This window comes from Rattus norvegicus, chromosome 10 (assembly GCF_036323735.1).
Source record: "Rattus norvegicus strain BN/NHsdMcwi chromosome 10, GRCr8, whole genome shotgun sequence".
NCBI lineage: Eukaryota > Metazoa > Chordata > Mammalia > Rodentia > Muridae > Rattus > Rattus norvegicus.
In genome coordinates, this window is record NC_086028.1 from 44,665,545 (window position 1) to 44,686,359 (window position 20,815).

Here is a 20,815-nt window from a genome sequence, read left to right on the forward strand (position 1 = left end):
GACAACAAAATGGTGATCCCTGGGGAAATGGTAGTTGCCATTTGGTGGGTATATTTTCATTGTACAGATGGGTAGCCTTGGTGTTTGTGCAAACTTATGAATGTATTAATGCCATTCAATCATACACTTACACGTGCATGATGGTAAATGTTATGTTTCCTTCAATTAGCATTTATTAATTATACAAAATAATGAGTTTGCATAGTGGTATTGTCAGGCATGCATGCAATATCTTTTTGTGAGAGTCCATGATTCGCCAAAGAATAACCTCAGATTCAAACAGTATACAAAAGCAAAGAGTGTTTTATTCTGTAGAAGTCCAGCATGCTGGGGTCTCCCTTTCCAAGATGGAGACAACCAAGTTAAAGCATATTAGGAGAACTCTGGGGTAGGTGACCTTTATCTTACTCAGTCTCTAGGGACATTCGAGAATCATTACTGAGGCACTGGGGCTGGAAACTGTTGCTGACCCATTGCCCTTGCTTCAGGCCAGGTGGAGGGCAACTTTTGATGGCAGGGCAGTTTCTGACTGGCTTCCTGAAGCCTGTTTTTTGTTTTTTTTTTTGGTTTTTTTCCTAGTAAGTGACATTCCTGGGCTTGCCCAGTTCTTGACTAGTCTCCTGAACCGGCAATTTGAAGCACGTCATGGAGTCAGTCTAGCCTTCTCATTTTGATCATATTCTCCCCACTATGTGCTGGTTAGTTTCTTGACACACGCTAGGGTTGTCTGGGAAGAAGGAGCTGCTCTTGAGGAAATGCCTCCATCAGACTGGCCTTTTCTTGATTAATGGTTAATGTGGGAGGGCCCAGTGGTCCTAGAAGGCTTAAGAAAGTGAGCTTGTGGGGCAAGCCAGGAAGCAGTGATCCTCCTCACCCTCTGTTTCATTCAGTTCCTGCATCTAGATTCATCGCATTTCTGCCCTGACTTAGATTGAAAGCTGAAAAGGTAGAACAAACCCTTTTGATTCTGGTCAGGGTGTCCTCCGAGTGCTGAAGAAAACAGACTAGGACACTGTGGTGGTTTGAATAAGAATGGCCCCCTTAGGCTCAGATATTTGAATACTCAGTCATCAGAAGCCGCATGATTTGAAAGGACTAAGATTAGGGGATCTGACCTTGTAGGAGGAAGTGTGGGAAGTGTCAGGGGAGTGTGCTCTGAGCTTTCTAAAGCTTGTGCCAAGTCTAGAGTCTCTTTCTTTACCCAGGGATCAGGATGCAGTTCTCATATCCCGCCATGATTATAATGGACACTGTAAGCAAGACCCCAATTAAATGCTTTCTCCTAACAACAATTGCCTTGGTCATGTTGGCTCTTCACCACAGTAGAACAAAGACCAAGAGAGACGCTCTATCACACTCCCCTCCCCCAACCTCCTTCCCTTTTCTTTAACAGCCTTACTTTGCCTTCAAGTCTTTTCCCCTTCAAGCGTCTGTAAATGAGAGGAAACACGCACCATTTGTCTTTCTGAATCTGGTTTGTTTTCCTTAATATAATGGGTTCCAGTGACACCCATATTCCTGTAAATGTGATGATTTCCTTCTTCTCTGTGGCAGAATAAAACTGCATTGTGAATGTTTGTCACCTATGCTTTATCTGTGACCTCATTGGCTGGCTCTATGACCTCATCATTGTAAACAGTGACACCATAAATATGGTATTCTAACCTTGAATCCTCTCAATAGACACCCAGAAGTAGTGTAGCTAAATGATATGACAACCACAGTTTTAGTATTTTAGGAACTCCATACTGATTTCAATATGGCTACACTAATGTCCATTTGTAAAGATCTCCCACCCTCTGTGCACATCAGCATCTTCCCTCTTGGTAAGAGCCATTATAACTAGGGTAAGGAGACTCTCCACGTAGTTTTGATTTGCATTTTCCTTTTTTTTTTTTTTTTGAGCTGGGGACCGAACCCAGGGCCTTGCGCTTGCTAGGCAAGCGTTCTACCGCTGAGCTAAATCCCCAACCCGCATTTTCCTTTTTAAAAAAAAAGATTTATTTATTTCATGTATATGAGTACACTGTAGCTATCTTCAGACACACCAGAAGAGGGCAGCAGATCTCATTACAGATGGCTGTGAGCCACCATGTGGGTGCTGGGATTTGAACTCAGGACCTCTGGAAGAGCAGTCAGTGCTCTTAACCACTGAGCCATCTCTCCAGCCCAATTTGCATTTTCCTAATGGCTAGGTAGTTGAATTTTTTTCATGTGTTAATTGGCCATTTGTAATTTTTCCTTTTGAAGAGTGTGTATTTGGTTAATTTGCCTAGCCATTGAATATGTTCTTCACTCTTTTTGGTGTTTATACTTGAGTTCTTTGAATATTCTGGTTATTAATCTTCTTTGGATGAATAGCTGGCAAACATTGTTCCCTGTCCTACAGAATAGCTATTGGTGCTGTTACTTTTGTTATATGGAGATACTTATTTGATACAGTCCCATTTGTCGATTATTTTTAAATCTTACTTTATTTTTATTTGTGTGTGTGTTGTGTGTATGTGCACATGCACTCACCCATGAAGACAAAAGAATGTGCCGGTCTCTGAGCCAGCCAACATGGGTGTTGAATTCAAACTCAGGTCCTCCATTTCTCCAGCCCCCATTTCCCTTTTTGTTAGTTCTTTTTTTTTTAAAAAAGACTGTCTCAGATGTAGCTCTGGCTGTCCTGGAACTTGCTATGTAGATCAGGCTGGCCTCAAACTCAGAGATCCTCCTGTCTCAGCCTCCCAAGTGCTGGGATGAGAGGTGTGTGCCAGTATGTCAAACTGATTGACTTTTTAAAGGCCTGGAGAATTCCTCAGTGAGTCTGTATGGCCCTGGGCTTTTGGCAGGGAGGTGGTTACACTGCTGTAAGTTAATTGGTTGTTATTGCTTTGTTCAGGTTTAGTATTGGTAGGTTTTACATGTTGAGAAATACATTTATTGTAATTTTCTGATTTATTAGGATATAAAATTTCAAAATGTACCTTAATGATCTCAACGTCAGTGGTATCTGCTGTAGCATGCAATCCTTTCCCTCTAATTTTACTGAGGCCTTCTTTCTCTGTCTCTTAGTTTGCCTAAGGGTTTGCCACTCTTGTTTACCCTTTTGGGAGAACTGGATTTTCACTCCATTGACTTGTATTTTCCATCTCTGTCTCATCATTCTTAGCTCGGATTGTTATTGTTTCTGTTATTCTGCTGATTTGGGGTTCCACTTGTTCGTGTTGGGCTGAGCTTGAGTAGCACCTCTCAGTCGCCCCCTCACACTCTGACTTCTTCAGTATAAGAACTCATAGCTCTGCACCATTCTTGCAGAGTCCATGGCGGTCACTGCAAGTTCTGGCGACCTTCACATTTGGGCCTAGGAATCTTGTATCTCCTCCCAGAACCTCTCCAATGACCACTCAAAAGTGTTTTTTGTCCAGTGTTCATAACTTTGAATACTTTCTCTTGTTTGCTTGCCAGTTTTATTCCATATCAATCTTAAAATATAGTAAAGTTATTTCTTTTTTCCCTTTATTAAGACTTGCTTTGAGCCTAAAATCTGATCTGGTTTGAAGAAAGTTTCATGAACTGCTGAGAAGAACCCATTTACCACAGGTATTGGGTGAAATAATTCTGCTGGTGTCTTGTAAGTACTGTGGATCTACAGGGCAGTTGGTTCTCAAGTTCTTTGTTGGATTTCTGTCTGGGATATCTACTTCTGGTGAGGAGGAGGTGGGGCTCTCCTGCTGTCATTATAATATCTGGAGTGATCTGTCTCTGTCTCTTGTCTCTCTGTCTTTCTCTCTCTGTCTCTTCTGTTCTCTCTCTCTCTCTCTCTCTCTCTCTCTCTCTCTCTCTCTCCCTCTCTTATCCCCCAGGCTTAATGTAGCCCAGGCTGGCTTTGGGCAATGTTGGGGAGTAACTGAGGACATCACGTACCCCAGGAAGGCACTCTACAAACTCAGTTGAATTCCCCAGTCAAGGGAGAGATTGATCTCTGAAGCTAGTGCCTCAGCTGGAACTGCTGGATATTTCGATGCTGGTCAGAGCAGAGGGCTGAGCCAACTGTATTTGGCCAAGCCTTGCAGCTCAGGGGTATGGGGAGATACCCCCTCAGGAGGTTTGGAAGCAGGAACATTGCAGGCTGGGAAATTTTATGGTCTGTTTAGTTAGGGTTACTATTGTTATGATAAAACATCATGACCAAAGCATCTTGGGGAGGAAAGGTTTATTTCCCTCACAGTTTCATACAACAGTCAGTCATCAGAAGCATTGAGGGCAGGAGCTGATGCAGAGACTGTGGAGGGATCCTGCTTACTGGCTTCCATGATCTACATTTCTCTTAGCAGTCTTATCTTCCAGGCTCCATCCCTTTGGGCAAGATGATGGGGAACAAGAAGATGGGAGCAGGGCAGACCTGGGCCTCACTTTAGGAGAAGCCCCATTAGATGGCTGGCTTCTACCTGGCTGAGAACTTTGGGGGTCGGTGGCAGGGAAGTATGTGTCTCTTTGCATCTTACATAATTTTCATCAAATCCATGCATCTGGAGTTCTGGTTGTCCCTTCCACCCATGGTCCTCACACAGAATGTGCCTGGCCCTTCTGGCTCTAACCTCCCAGGAGGCTCCTCATTCCCTCAGCCATCAGAGCATACCAGGACCCCTCTAGGCACAGAGATAGGAATCAGAGGAGGACAGACTTACATTCAGGAGGGCAGCGGACTCTGTATCAATGGATAGAGTAAGTGAGGTGAGCCCTTACTTAGGGCAGGGTCCAACACCCCAGAATTTAAGCAGCTACCAGTCAGCAGCCTACCATGCACTAAGTGGTGTATACAGTGCCCTGTGTACGTGTGCACCACCCACCGTGTAGCATGAACACCACATACCGTGTAACAGGCATGGTATAGTTAGCACTATGCGATGTGTCTAGGGGCTGACCTCAGGAGAGTGGGGTGGAAAGATTCCTGTTCTGTTCTCCAGGAAAACTCGTGTCAGCCCTGCAGGGGCTTCAGGCAGTCCTGGCTCAGAAGTGGCTCAAAGGCCACTTCCTGCAGGATTAAATGCTCAGGAGTTGGAGACTGGGCTCAACCCACAATATAAAGTAAGGCGCATGCCTTGCTCTGTTTGTGGTGCTGGCAGTGGGCATTCTGCAGGAGAGAAGATGGATATTTGGGATGAGGGACACCCAGATGTCACAGAGACAATACCCCTTAATGCCACTTACCTGTCCATCAGTGTCCACAGCCCCCATCCTTATGGCCCCTTACAGAGTGCTGTCCACAAGATGTAAGCAACATTTCCCTTGCCTTTCTGCCCAGATATGGAGTCTTCTGGGTTTTGATCTCTCCTCTGTGTCACCATGCCCCTGGAGGACCTGGTCCCCCATGTGAACCCTTGATAAACACTGCACACTGTATAGGTGGATGGACAGTACTACAGCGACTGAGAGTCTTGAATGACTGGCTAGCCCAGTATCCAGTAGGTCCACTTGTAAAACTACAGAGCTCCCTGCAGGTCACTGTCCTCCGCTGTCCAGCTGAGATGCTCTGAGAGCTTCATCCCAGCCTCTACAGCTGAAGTCCCTATTGAGCTGAGCCACAAGCCCCATCCTCCTTTGTAGTAGCCAGGGCTACTACTCAGACCAGGAGAATGTGCCCAGCCTTGTAAAAAGCTCGAACAGACTCTGGCAAGGATCACTGCCCCTCTCCTGAGGGTCAGAGCCCTGGCTGTCCAGGGTCAGAGCCCTGGCTGTCTGCCCACCCACCCTTCACATGGCTTCAATCAAAGCAGGGCTGGGTCAAGGCTGGGCCAGAGGGCCACACCTCCTCCCTTTCAGGCCAGCTTGTCCAGACAGACAACACGCCCAACTGCAGGCTAGCCACTCTCCTTCTGCCTGCCAGCTGTCTGCCTTTGAACTTGGGGAAACAGGAGGCAGATGCCTGCGGTTGGAAAGTGTGTGCAGGTACCACACCATCCTCCAGGGCAGCTTGAGATACGCAGAGGGGCTGAGCTGCCTACGCTGACCTCTGTGGTTTCTTCTGCGTGCCTGTTCATTGTCAAAGGTGTGGCCAACCACCCTTCTTGTGTGAGGTAGCAGAGACAGGCAGAGTGATTTGGTGACCTCCCCCATACTGCACTGAGGGAAAGGTCTGGTGGCCCCCTGAACTCTGCTGCCAAGTAGGAGTCTGGGGGCAGAAGAATATCCTTCCTACTCTTGCAGGGTCAGCCAGGGGCCTCCGGAGGCACCACCCACCACGCAGAGTCAATTCCCAGCTCGGCATGCCTGGAATGCTCCCCCTCGGGCCTCACCCGGAGCCCCGCGCCCTAAGTTCAGCCTCTCAGTGGGGAACATGGTCAGGGCCAGGATTGCTCTTCCTCTTGGCTCCTCCAGAGCAGGCGGTGATGAGATATGGGTGATATGACAGGGAAATGCCCCTTGGCCCTGGTGACATGTACAAGCAGGTAGGAGCTCATATGAACAGGCTGAACCGGAACCTTTGAAAGAGGCGGCGATGAGCCTGCGGACGTGGATTCCTGATGAGCAAGCCAGAAATACTTTGATTTTTCTCCCCCTCACTGAGGCAGGCGAAGCATTCCTAATCTGAAAATCTAGAATCCAAAAGGATCTGAAATGTGAAGCTTCTGAGAGTTGTGATGTCGAAGTAGGTAAGTGACACCCGTGCCTTCCTGTGACAGACAGGCCACACTCAAAGAGCAAGCACAGTGAAGTCCCTCCTAGCCATCTAGCTGCAGGTGAATGGGGCAGGTGAGGGAATGAGTCATGGACTTCTCATGACCTCAGATCATCAGTTGTTTCATATGTGCAAATACTACAAGACCAAGCATGGTCCCAAGCATGTGGGTGGCAGACAGCAAATCTGTTTTATTTCTTTTTTTCCTGGTGTCTGTGAGTACAGGTCTGTGTGTCTCGGAGGCAGAGTATGAGGTGCTGTTGATGGACTCAGGGTCTTCTTGCATGCTTAGCAGGTACATTATCTATGCCACCACCTAGCTAACCCTCTTCTGATGCTTAAATCCTGAGCAGTTCCCGCAGTGATATACTGTATCCATGCACTCTCCATAGCGATACACTGTATCCATGCACTCTCCACAAGCAGTGGGGGGGATTTTAGTGGTCTTTGCTACAATGGGTACACAGGATGATAGACAGAACCCTGCCAAGGTGCCCTAAGGTTAATATGAAAATAACCTGCCAAGACATAAGTGGGAAAGATGGAGAGTGATGGGCAGCATAGACTGTAGGTCACAAACCTACCAACACGGGGAAGCTTCGTGTATACTTAATATTGTTTAAAATAGCATTGGCTGCCAGGCATGGTGGACACACCTTTAATCTCAGCATTCTGGAGGCAGAGGCAAGCAGAGTGAGTCTCAGGACAGGCAGGGCTGCACATAATAATCCTATCTCAAAAAACTAACAAACGAACAGCATTAACGAGCATCCAGCCTAGTGTCCAGAATACCCTACACTGCTCTCTCCCTCAGAGTCCTCCCACTGCACTATGCTTGTGTTCTCCTCCTCATCCTCCTCCATTGTGTCCATGCTCCTTTCCTTACGTCCTCCCTACCCTGTGCTCAAGCTCCTCCTCCATCATCCTATTTCCTGAATTATGTCTACCAGTTTGTGGATTTTGGAGACAGGGACTTTCTGGTCAGTTTCATTCCTTGTGGAACATTTGTTACATGGCTGACTCTTTTTGTTGGTTTTTTTTTTTTTTTTAATGCCCTTGGTATAAGCAGTAAGCAATGGACTTTAAGGCTAGAGCTGCCAGACCCATTGGTCAGTCTTAAGGCGTTATGCTTAAATGTGCCTCCAGACTACCGTGTTTACCCTTAGTTCCCAGTTGCTATGGCTAATCTTGGTCATCAACTTGATATACATGGGAAAACAGAACATCAATTGAGGCACTGCCTTCATCAGATTGGCTTGTGTATGTCTATGGGCGGGGCATTTTCTTGATTGTTAACTGATAGAAGAAGGCTTAGCTCGCTGTGGGTTGAGCCCCCACCCTGGGCAGGTGGTCCATGAACCTGGAAACAAGCAGAAAGAAACCATGGTTTCCGAATCAAGCTACTTCTCTCGATGATGGACTATAATTTGTAAGGCAAATAAATCCTTCCCTTTTCTCCCCCAAGTTTCTTTTGGTCACAGATTCTGAACACAGCAACAAAAATCTAGGAGAGTAGCTGAATGGTGTTGGTAAGTCGCTGACTTCATTATCAGATAACTTAGTGATGACTTCTGGGCTGAGGAAGCCATAAGAGTGTGGTCCTGGCTGGGGGAGGACCACTGACACACACCCTGAGGGCTGTGACCTATGTGCCTGTCCCCAGCTCCTTCCTGGGTCTGCCTCTCCACCACTAGGCCAGCAGCTTTGTCCCACACTTGCTCCTGCAGGATGCTCAGTCGCACCAGCTCCCCACACTGGCTTGACACTGGGGCCAGATGGAGGGGTACAGGATGCTCAGGAACCATGAACCCTGACATACTCTCACTGAAGTTGTTCCTGTCAGGCATCTCGTCACAACCAGAAAATCCGGACACATGTGCAGTGTGTCCACAGGACCTGTCACAGCCCTTTCTGGGGCTAATAATGCCAGCAGACTTGCTGGTCAGAGCTTGGAGTCTGATACCTGGAGTCCTGCTTCCTGGTCTCTGCAGCCAGACGCACTCTACAGGCTCAATAGGCAGGGTGGGGGAGGGGCTGAGACCCTGTAGTGACTCGAACTCTGGATCAGGATTTTTGACCTCAGTTTCCTGACTATAAACTGAGAGGTTTCAGAAAGTATTCCCTGGGGAAGTGGGACCAGGCAGACATGGCCACTGCACCCCCAGCATCCCAGCCTGAGGCACAGCTGGTTCTGATTGTGGGGGCTCAGCTCCCCTTGGTGAAGTGAGCATGTCAGGCAAAGACTGAAACTTAACCCCAGTCCTCATCCCACTCCTCTCCAGGAGGAGCACAGAGGAGCCCTCCCAGTGGATCCCTGTCTCCTGGGGTGAAGCTCCCAGGAAGTGGATCTGGGGAAGCTCCAGCCATGAGGACTATGAAAATAAACTGCCAACGATGTGAATGGGACAGATTCAAAGTGATGGAAGATTTTCAGAGACCGCAGGTCACAAATCTGGGAAGCTTTGGGTATACTTAATATTGTTTAAGATATAAAATATGCTTTATTATCCCAGCTCCTCTTTTCTCTACTTGGCCTGGATTTTCTAGCCACTGGCTTTTGACTCCCACCCTTGCCTTCCCTGTGCCCTGTGTGGTCACAAAGACACACATGCAAAGACACACAGACTACCTCCCAAACACCTGACACAGATACAGATACACACAAACACAGATAAACACACATGACACAGAGACTGACACAGAGACATATACACGTACACATACATACTAACAGACAGACACACACAAGGGTTCAAGAACACCTGACAGACACACACAGAGACAGATGCACAAGAGAGACTTACACACACACACAAATACACATGTTCAGGAACACATAACAGACACAGAGAAACATACAGACACACAAACAGAGAGACAATACATACACAGGTTCACGAACACCTGACACAGACACAGATACACACAGAGACAGATACATACACAGACATACAAGGAGACACACACACACACACACACACACACACACACACACACGTACGTTTAGGAGCATCTAAAACCTGCCTCATTGGGTTCTGAGGAAGGCTGAAATCTACTTGGTTCTCAAACTCCAACCTGATTTATTCAGCTTCCCTGGGTGGCCTCAAAACTTGGTTCTGAAAGCGACACCCTCTCCTGTGGACTTGGCTGCCAGGTACACCACCTTCTTGGGCCATCTCTTTTTCAGGTCTGAGTGGTTCTTGTCGAGCTCAGGGAAAGGTCTTGGTGGTCCACTGGTGCAGGAAGTAGCCCCGGAAATAACAAGGACCCAGGACTTCCTGTTCTGCCTGCCCCTGTGCAGATAAAAGGCAGAGAGATCTGAGACAGGCTTGTGCTTACAGAGGCCGATCCTAGGTTGTGCCCTCCCTGAGGTGTATTTAAACAGAGACCAAGCTGTGCACATGTGTGTGCCTTACATGTGTTAACTGTGTGTATGCAGAGGAGTCAGGCCCTGCATCACTCTCTTGGAGACACTGCAAAGGGACCAGGCCTGGCCCTATGGAAGCCAAGGCTGACCCAGGCATTTTACTTGTGATCCTGGAGGTCATACACTCAAGGCTCTTCGAGACTAGACCTCAACCCAGTTAGACACACTGCTCTAATGTGGAGCAGGCTTCCTTGGAAGGCTGTCTAGCCCCTGAGGTGCCTGAACAGACCCCGGCGGGCATAGAGGGGCCAAGCTGGTTGCTGAAGTTCCTGACCTTCTCCTGAAGTCCAGTTCTGCCCACAGCTCTTCACTATGTGCCTTTGACAGTAGCAAGGTGACAATTCAGTTTCTCTGAAGAAGGTGCTCAGCTGGTATAAGATCTGGCTGTGAATGTGCCAGGCTGATGTCTCTGGGAAAGTCCAGCAGTCACTGTCTCCCTGGGTCCTGTACCCTCAAGGTTGGAGGCACTTATGGGGCCAAAGGAAGGCCCTATGTAGACTATCCAGGCAGGAGGTGATACAACCCAGCTGAGGTGAGTGAGCAGATGAGGAAGACCAACGCTCTGTAGTCTATTTGGATGACACACAACAGAGAGGATGCCAACACTGCCCCCGGAGAGACCTGTGAAAGGTCTGTACTCTGACTCAAAGAAGCACCTAAGCAGGAAAAGGCATGTGTTAGTGGAGGGCAGGAAAGGTGAGACAGGCTGCAGGTGATCTGTATCTTCGAAGGACAGTCGTCACACCCAGGGCTACCCTGCCACCTCCCTTCTGTGTGGTGGGAAGTCTGATGAGCAGCCTCCGCTTGGGGTGGAGCTCACCTCTCGTCACACCTCTCTGGTCTCCACCATGAGGCACCACCTGCTTCCTGGACTTGAGAAGATGGTGGAGTGACCCTCTGCTCCCATTTGAGTTCTTGCTCCTTCCTCTGATGGGCTCCTGTGTCCTGGTTTGTACCTCCAGGGACAGATAGACACGGTGGCAGACAGACACAGCTGTCTTTACCAAACCTGGTTTTTTGTGCGTAGCCTGAATGATTGTCCCACAGGCTGGGACTTTTTTTTTTTAAAACCATTCTTTAAACAGGAGTGTGGATTTTGGAAAAGCTGTGGTCACTTTCTCCTGGGACACCAATGAGGTGGACTCTATTTTTACTTTTGAGATTGTATTTTAATTACAACATGTTTCCTTTCCCTTCCTTCCTCTAAACCTTCTCATATGCCCCTTCTCTCTCCTTCAAATTCATGGCCTTGTTTTTCTGTTATTGCATGCCTTTATGTCTTCGTATATACAAAAATATTCCCAGATAGAGCCTGTTGGTCCATATAATGTTACTTGTATGTGTATTTTCAGGGCTGACAATTTGGCACTGGACAACCAATCGGGATGCTCTTCCCTGGGCGGACCGCCTCTGCTGTGCCCAGCGTTACTCAGTTGCCTGTAGTTCTTTATGTAGGCTGACCTCACCGTGGATGGGCTTTCCTCCCCGTGCTGTTTGGCGTGTTCGCTGAGGTCCTTGTTCAGTTTACATTTGGACAGTCATGCTGGTGAGACTTTATGGATGTAGCTTATGATGTTGCTAGGAGACAGATCTCACAGCAAAGTCCCTGATCTTCCAGCTCATACAATCTTTCTGCCCCCTCTTCTGCAATTACCCCTGAGCCTCAGGTGTCAATGTTTGGTAGATGTACTGACTGTGTCTGGGCTTCACAACTCTGTGTACTGATTGGTTGTAGGTTTTTGTAGCGGTCTCTGCCCGTCACAAAGAGAAGTTTCTGTGATGAGGGGTACAGACTACACTCTTCTGTGGGTGTAAGGACAAATGTTTGTAGATTGTTGTTAGAGAATACGTTGGTTTAGTAAATTGGTGGTTGTAGCGTATCCTCCAATAACCATGACTTCACTAGCAATGAGTAGGTGGTTAGGTCTCAAGTACAAACATGGTTTCCCTCCTGTTGAGGCCTTAAATCCAAATAGAGCAGTTAGTTACCTCCAAGGTCTATGTGCTACTGCACAGATAGGGTTACTGGGCCATGCTGGCTGTTGATGTGGTTCACAGGTGTCATAGCTGGGCAGGGTTGCTGCCTGCCTCCCTCCTTTGAAAGCCTGCATGGTGCCTTCGGGTACCATGAAAGCTAGTCCCCAGGGAGGGGCACAGTAACATCTTTTAAGTTGCAGGGTACTGACCAATTTCTGTCCTGTACATAGTGAGGCCACAACTTGGGCCCATAGGCTCCATACTCAGCATCAATGGTTAACAGCCAGTTTAAAAGGCTCAGAGGAGCAGAGGCACAGATGCTTGTCTCTCTGAAAGCTGTACTACCGTTGGTGCCCAGACTTAGTGCTTTAGGTTACTTGAGCCCTCCCACAGTGCCTGCCCTTCTGCATCCCCTTCCAGCTGGCTTTTACCCCCCTTTTAATATTTCTATTTACTCTTTGAGAAACTCATATATTTGTAAAATGTATTCTGCTCATGTCAGCTGGCTTTTTAGTAGAGGGTGAATGTTACAGTGGAGACACCTTGGGAACAGTTACTGATGTTGTGGGCCTGGAACTGCTGAGGGGAAGGCCCTCTGGACGAACTCCCTTCGCACCACACTCAGGGGAGTGTGCCTCGCACACCCAGGCGAAATACATGCTCTGTTTCTGCAAGGAGATGCCCATATTTGCTTCAACATCAACAGCTTCAGTTACACGAGTTTTCTTGTGTATGTAGAAGCCAGTAGATGTGGTGTGTTGCTCCGAGAAGGGGGTGGTGAGGCTGCTCTAACACCATCTGTGTCAAGATGTCCTTGTCGCCAAGCTCAGGTGGGCTCTCCCAAGCCCATTAATGAATTAATACCTAAAACCACATGGTACATCCTGGAACGGGTCTCGTGGGCCACTTCCTTTCTCTATCTCAACACAGGGTACATCCGAACCCTTCAGGTCCCCGAACTTGTTTGACTCTAGATACGCAGCCCCCTGTGGTCCAGAGAGGAGTGCCATACACACTGAAGCCATAGCCTTCATCTCTGGCATGTGGGACAACAGCCCCAGGGAAGGGAGACAGAACACTAGGAAGGAGAGAAATCTGGAAAAAGCAGGAAGCCCCCACAGGAGCCAGGCCTGGACACTTGAATTAGTGTGCCTAACTGAGTGTTTGCTATCTGTCTGCATGTTTGTGTGTGGAACCTATTCAAGACCTATTCAAGAAAGCATTTCTCTAGAGTCAGGCAGCACACGAGTGGAGTCAAGCAGAATCCTGAAAGACACACCTGAATGCCACCATCCCAAGCTAAACCCCTCAAAGACCAAAAGCCCTCCAGTCTAAAACTCTAGCCACAGCTCTAGAGGATAAAGGGTCTAAATGTCACAGATCTGAAGGCAGAAATAGTCCAAGCTCTCAAGTATCTGGGTGGCACTGCTGTGTCTGTGTGTCTGTGTCTCTCTGTCTGTCATCAGAAGGGTGGGCCTTATCTGACGTCAGCAAGGAGCACTGCGGTCAGAGACTTTGGGCCTATTTTTAAATTATATTTATTTGTTATTTGTGGTGTATGTGTGTGTGTATGAGAGAGAGAGAGAGAGAGAGAGAGAGAGAGAGAGAGAGAGAGAGAGAATGAGAGCTCAGGAACTGGTTCTCTCCTGTTGAGAAGGTCTTAAATCCAATTAGAGCAGTTAGTTACCACCGAGGCTTGTTGGCTGCTGATGTGGTTCATCATATGGTATCACATGACATGTCACATGACATGTGTTGTCATAGCTGGAGACCTCTGGTGATGTGCCATTCACTACGTGAAGGTCAGTTTTCTGTTTTCCCTTTTCAACTTGCGATTCATTTTCTCAGTGTTTCTTTTTGATGTTTGAGTCTAGCCTTCCCTCTGCCCTGCATGGCACCTCGAGGAGGACAGGTGACTGCCAATCTGTCTCCACTGGGTCCCTAGCTATGCTCTTTATTGATGGATTGGAATCATTCTTTTTCTCTGTGTAGCCTTGGGGATCCTGGAATCCTGTAGGCCAGGCTGGCCTTGAGCTCAGAGATACACCTGCCTCTGCCTCCCAAGGGCCAGGACTAAAGGTGTGGCCCACCGCCACCTGGAAGAGTAAATGCTAGGCTTGCCCACTAGCCCTAGTAACAAGTTAAATACTGAGGAGACAGGTTTATTCACTGTCTCACAAAGAAGGACAGACAAAGGGAAGCCTGCCTGCCTCACTTCCCACCAATGAATTCTAAGCCTTTTGTCTTCTGTCTCCGCCCAAAAGAGTTCAGAAGATTCAGGCAACCCAAGTCTTCTTCCTGGGGACCTGCATGGTAGAAAGAGACCTGACTCCTGCAAGTTGTCCTCTGACCTCCACACAGGAACTATAACACTAGCATTCACCACAGACAAGTGAATGTAACGATAATGCTGATGACAATGATAATAATAACAATATAATCTTTAAATGAAAATTTTCAAGATTTTGATTTTTTTTGTTGGTCTATTTTTGTGATATTTTGCTCTTTCAGAATGTTTTATTTTGGAAGCCTTGATGGTAGGAATAACTGTGTTTGAGACTGGCACTTTGGTTCACAGTTTAAACTCAGCCTTGAATGCTCTTCTTAGCTCCTGGCCTTGACTCAGTCCTGGCACATACTGTAAGGCTGCTGGTCTGAGTTCTTCTCTCCTATAGTTTCAAAAAACATAATAGGATAAGGCACAGAGCCCAAGTCTTGCCCCCAGCATCTGGGATGCTGGGGCAGGAGGATCATCATTAGTTCAAGGCCAACCTGGCAACACAGTGAGCCCCTGGGTCAAAAAGACAACCAACCGAGACAAAACCAAAGCAGGAAGAAAACCCTTGCCCGATCCCAAATCCCTTCTCATCTGCTGTCAGCTGCCTGATTTGGGACTGTCCCCTGAAGGAGTGACACACACAGGGTGGGCCCTGAAGGGAGAGAATACCTTGAGAAAACTGAAACTGGTTCCTAACACCAAGGCTGGTAAACGGAGGTTTCCATGTGACTCCCATCAGGGCAACAAGCCAGCAGTGCAAGAGTCATTCCGGCGGAGGTCGTGGATTTCAGATTTACAGCAGGGAAACAAATGAAACCCATATGCACGCGTTTCTGTGAGTCTCCGTGCGGACAGCTTAGGAAGGCGGCGGTGGCGAATCGGCTTTGAGCTCCACAAAAATGTGAAATCTGAGATTAGGAGTCTCAGCTACAGTGCATTCTATAGGTCACATAGTAAATTCCTCCTCCTCTTCCCCCTCTTCTTCCTCCCCTTCCTCCTCCTCCTCCTCCCTTCTCCTCCTCTTCCTTGTCCTCTTCTGTCTTTTGTTTTTAATGTTTTTGAGGCTGTGAGATGGCTCAGTGGCTAAGGTCATCAGCTGATGCCATGATTCGATTCCCAGAGCCTCCATGGTGGAGGGAGAGAACCCAAGTTGTCTTCTGGCCTTCATCTATGTGCATCACCCCTTCCTTCCCCCATCTTGTATGTCTGACATAAATAAATAAATGTAATCAATATTAAATAGGTATCTTTGGAGTTTTGAAACTGGATTGCATGTAGCTCAGGCTGTCCTCAAACTCACTAGGAGCTCAGACTGGCTCTGAAGCCCGGTTCTCCGGCCTCTGCCTCCCAAGTGCAGAAGCATTTAGTTAGAGATGGACACTACCCTGTCCTGTCCGAGCCTGGCACAATGGTGCAGCTCTGTAGTCTCAGCATTCGAGAGGCAAAGGTGGGAAGATTGCTCAGAGGTCAAGGTTACCCTGAGCTGCAGAGCAAGCCCTTAAAAAAAAAAGTAAGACAAGATAGATTTAATTAAAATGACTCAGAAGCTCAAGAGAAGGAAAACATGGCAAAAATCCAAACCCACAACTGCTTATATGTTTAGTGAAAATCAATTAAGGGCAACAGGAAGCCAGCCAACCTATTACGTAGGAGGATGAAGCATGATTGCTTGAGACCAGAGTTCAAGGCCAGCCCACACTTACAAGGATCTTGAAGTCAGTCTAATCTATGAAAGCTCTGGATACAAGAAGGCGGCCAGAACCAGGACTGGCTCAGAAATGACCACTGAAGTACCAAGATACTGCAGCCTATTTGGAGGGAGGAACCCCAAGGCCAGCCCCTTGCAGATGTCCTGCTGGGAGCAGGTTCCTCTTACTAAGTTTGCCTCTGTGTATGCAGGGAAACGTGTATGCAGCTCCCTGTTCTCTTGGACGCCAGGAAACCATCTGACATTTGGCCCCGTAATGACCAATTTGGGGGCTGGAGAGATGGCTCGGTGGTTAAACATTTGTTGCAGAGGACCTGAGTTAGGTTCCCAGCACCCACATGGCAGCTCATAGCCACCTATAACTCCAGATGCCAAGTTCTAGGAGATCCAATATGCTCTGACTTTCTGGAATTCCAGACGTGAACTTGGTGCATACACAAATATGCAGGCAAATCATCCATACAGAAAAATAAAATAAATCTAATAACAATGGCCAATTCACCATGTGCTCTGTTCTGTCACATGGGTGATACCGTCTAACTTTTAGTTCACTTTAAGTGACTTATATACAGGTAACATGGCATGATGTCATTTTGGTCAACAACAGGTGGCAGGTGTGAGGTTGGAAAATTTCTGTCATCTGGTGCCCCCATCAGTCCCACACAATACTCCTTTCCTGCTGTGATGGGCACACGTCGGGGTCTGGATGGTCTGGATGGTGTCCCGTATCTGATCCCGTATCCTTCGTCTTCTTATCTCTCCAGGCTCTTCAAGTCGTTGCTATGTACTCTGTGTGTGTGTGTGTGTGTGTGTGTGTGTGTGTGTGTGTGTGTGTGTGTGTGTGTATACAGTCCACCCTGGGGCAGAACCTGACTCAGTCTCTCCTCTCTCTCTCTCTCTCTCTCTCTCTCTCTGTTGTTGTTGTTGTTGTTGTTTGGTTATTTGAGACAGGCTCGCTAGGGTAGCCTGGAGCTTGCTTATTTAGACCAGACTCCAGACTTGAAACAAAGAAAAGAAACAATCCGGCTCAGGCCTTTAAGCACTTGGGAGGCAGAAGCAGGTGGATTTCTGAGTTCTGGGCCAGTCTAGTGTACAAAGTGAGTTCTGGGACAGCTGAGGGAGGCTACACAGAGAAATCCTGTCTCAAAAAAGGAGAAGGGAGCAGGCTTGCCCCAAACTCCGAGCTCTTCCCCTTTTGTGCTTGGACTGTAGGTGTGAACTCCCACACGAGGCTCTTCAGTCATCCATGAGAGTGATTTCATCCCTCCCAGGCTCCTGGACCAAGGTCAAGGTTTTGCCCCAGAGACTCGACTGACAAAGTCTTGAGGGGCTGTAGCATCGGTATGGCAAGAGGAAGGGGACGTACAGTGTCTCTTCAGGTCTTTGTCTTCTTCTCATGCTACTGGGACACAATTGTAGACCGAATCTAGTCCAAATTACTTTCCAAAGCTCCCCTCCCTCCTCATCCTTCACAGTGAGGATCATATCTCAACACTTGACGGCTTGGGAGACATTCACCAATTCCAAACAGCAGCGGACCCCATTCTTGAGGGTCAAGTGCTGCTGACAGACAGCACCGACATCCTTGTCATGAACAACTTTTGGATTCCAGAGAACTGATAGCTGGCTGAGTCTGTAGTGAGCATCCCAAGAGTGTTGGGCCCAGCCTCCTTCCGGGGCTGAGTATAAGCAGGTGTCCACGTAGAGAGTGTTGGTAAACAGGCAGAGAAGAGAGGATCCCCCTCCTATGGGTACCGGCTGCGTACTGTATAATACTCGGACTGTCTGAAGCCCAGCTGGACCCAGGAGTGGGCACTGGTGTGCAAAGTGGGTGTGAGGACCATGTCTCACTGGGAGAGGCAGCAGCCCTTGGTCAGGGTCTTTTGTGGTTCTGGGCCCATGACATGGGAGGCTCAATAGGAGGACCAAAGCTAGGCTTCAGCAAGATAGCTACTCCTTCCATCTAGAACATTCTAGGAGATGGAGGTGGGACAGTGGGTTCAGTGGGTCTGGGAACCAAGATGGAGGGAACTGCCATCAACTGGTCAGTGGAGGAAGACACTGTCTCTGCCCAACTGTTCCCAATTGGATTATAGGGTTCCTTGAAGTTAAGGTTTGGGAAATAACCTTTGGGAAGTTAAGGTTCTGGGTGGCCGAGGACTGTCATTATTTTAGTGCCAAAGTCCCCAGGAAGTGATAGTGTTTAAGAAATTATGTGAAAGCGGCTATCCACGAGAGGATCCCCTCACCAGGGAGGGAAGCAAGACAGCGTCCAGTGCACAGATATCCCTCTGAACACAAGAGTGTGCACCACCCACCCAAAGCACACACAGGGCAAACATGAGAACAGCCACACCTTGGCATACACCGAAGAACACCAACAGATTAACACATCCAAGTACACATGCCTGAGAACACACACAGGAAGTCACACCCCTGTGAAAACACACGGAGGATAACAGACAACCCATCACATCTGAGTACACACACAAGGCACACCCAGACGCAGGCATCTAAACACACTCTGTCGAACACCTTGGAACACCGAGTTACTTGACAGAGGAGGTTGGTGATGGACCACATCTGCCTTAGAAGCCTGTGTCCCTTTTCCCCAGGCACAGTCCTATCCTTGATGCTGGGTTTGACCAATGTCCTTTCTGCAGTGACCCCAGAGCAGCTGTTGGGGAGGAATCCTTCCATGGCTGGCTGTCCTGAATTGGTCTGGTTCTGGTGGCCAAGAGGCTAGGGACACAGACACAGCTGTACTCACACTCAGGTTCCACAGGGATAGTCAGCAAAAGCCACAGCGAGCTGTCTCCAGATCACAGTCTGGGCTTTGTATACAGGTGCCTTCTTTACCTCATGGCATACCCACCAGCACCAACGCCACCCTCCCCTTCTACACTCCTACAGGACTGCCAACTCCTTCCCCTCCACAGCTGGGAATAGCTACTTGGACCTTCACTGACAGACCAGCCTGCAACTTCACCTTGTCTGTCTTGGACATCTTTCTCTTAGGCCCCTATCTTCCCACCACTCCTACCTTTGTCTCTGTTGATACGCAGGACCCCATCTCCCTTCCATTCCTTTCCTTTGACATCCTTTTCCCTGAGGTCTCTGGCTCCCTACCTTGCCCCTCCTCCTGTGGCCACTTCGGATCACCATTTCCCACCCCCACACTCCTACCACTTCCTCTGATTCCCTCCTTCCTTTGGACCCTTATCTCTGTGTCCCTACCCAGGTTTTCTCTGTTTCTTAGGAGCCCTAGCCTCTAGTCTACCCACCCCCTCCCCTGCACACCCCACTTCTCACTTTAACAAGTGCCCCTCAGCCCTCAGTGGCCTCACTCCCACCCTCAGGGTCTGAGGGTGTCACCCTCTCTCTGTTCCTGCCGCCCCCAACACGGCCCAACCCTGTCTGGGTGCTCCTGAGCAAGGGCTGCACCAGTTCACAGGCACTGCCCACAAACGACCCTGGGAGCTTTTTCTGGGAACTTTTCCCGTCATACACGTAACACCACGGGACTGCGTTCAAAGGAGCCTGTTTTTATCAAGCTCCAGACATAAGGAAAGAATTAGCTTCTTAGGAGGTATGATTCCAAATCTAAAGAGTCTTGTTTTGGAAGCCTCTCCTTTGAAAAGCTGGGAAAGGCGATGCCGCCCCTCTTTCTTCTGAACCTGTGGTCATTCTTTTATTTGTTCAGGCTGCACGCTGCGACAGGGATCCAGAGATGAACATCTGCTTTTGGTGAGGGACGGAGCCCTGGTCCAGCATCAAGTCAGCCAACCCACCTACCAGGGCATCTGCCTGGGTCCTCACCAACAGACATGGGTGCAGAACTGAAGCCAGGCAGCCACCGGGCCAGATCCCCCACCCAGGTCTGATATCTGACTCTGGGCAACCCCAATCTAAAGACATTAATAAAACTTTCTAAAAAATGGTTCTTTCATCTGAACTGACCCATCCTCTGTGTGGCGTGGTAAAATTTCATGGCCTTGGGCTCAGTACTGCCTCTGTGTATGTGAGTCACCCCTCTGTCTAGCTTTTTACATCACCCACCCTGTAGTGGCCTGGGAGTTATTTCCACAATCAGATCAACTGCCACCATATACCAAAGACCAGCCATGAAAGTCCTTCCTTCGGGTGAAAAAGGGAAACTCGCAGTGTAATAAACAAATTAAAAACCAGCTTGTAGTGCTTGCTAAGATCTGGGTAAGGATGTTCCAGGGTTGGGCGTGGCAGTAAACTTTTAGCAATCCTCCTGCTTCAGCCTCCTGGTGCTGGAATTACAAATGTGTGCCACTGTGCCCAGTTGCTGTTTTTAGTTTCTGGCCATGGCTGAATTTTAGCTTATAAAATCATAGATGAAAGAAAAGTAGTCAAGCCAGACACTGCGTGAGGTTTCAGACAACCAATGGGCTCTTAGAAGACATTCCCTAGGGGGCTGGAGAGATGGCTCAGCGGTTAAGAGCACTGACTGTTCTTCCAAAGGTCCTGAGTTCAATTCCCAGCAACCACGTGGTGGCTCACAACCATCTGTAATGAGATCTGATGCCCTCTTCTGGTGTGTCTGAAGACAGCTACAGTGTACTCACATATAATAAATAAATAAGTAAATCTTTTAAAAAAAAGAAGAAGAAGACATTCCCTGTTGATCTGTGGGTACTGTTCCAACGCCATCAAGTCACCCCAACAAACAAAAACACACACTTGTGTGTTCATTTGCACAACCAAGAGTAATGCTCCTGTTCCCTAGCC

The 20,815-nt window shown here is 48.2% G+C and overlaps 1 long non-coding RNA gene across 9 annotated transcripts; it reads left to right on the forward strand.

The window, feature by feature from the left end:
* The first annotated feature begins 41 nt into the window (after window positions 1-41).
* On the forward strand, window positions 42-20,013 carry LOC102546363 (uncharacterized). 9 transcript variants are annotated; one of them, XR_010055633.1, is made up of 6 exons: window positions 42-1,826; window positions 3,513-3,619; window positions 3,852-6,962; window positions 8,133-8,196; window positions 8,950-9,110; window positions 19,761-20,013. It is a non-coding gene; the product is annotated as an uncharacterized LOC102546363 (long non-coding RNA). The 9 variants fall into 9 exon arrangements; XR_010055630.1 differs by having other exon boundaries at window positions 6,893-6,962; window positions 8,950-19,646; XR_010055631.1 differs by having other exon boundaries at window positions 6,893-6,962; window positions 8,950-17,436.
* Window positions 20,014-20,815: the final 802 nt, after the last annotated feature.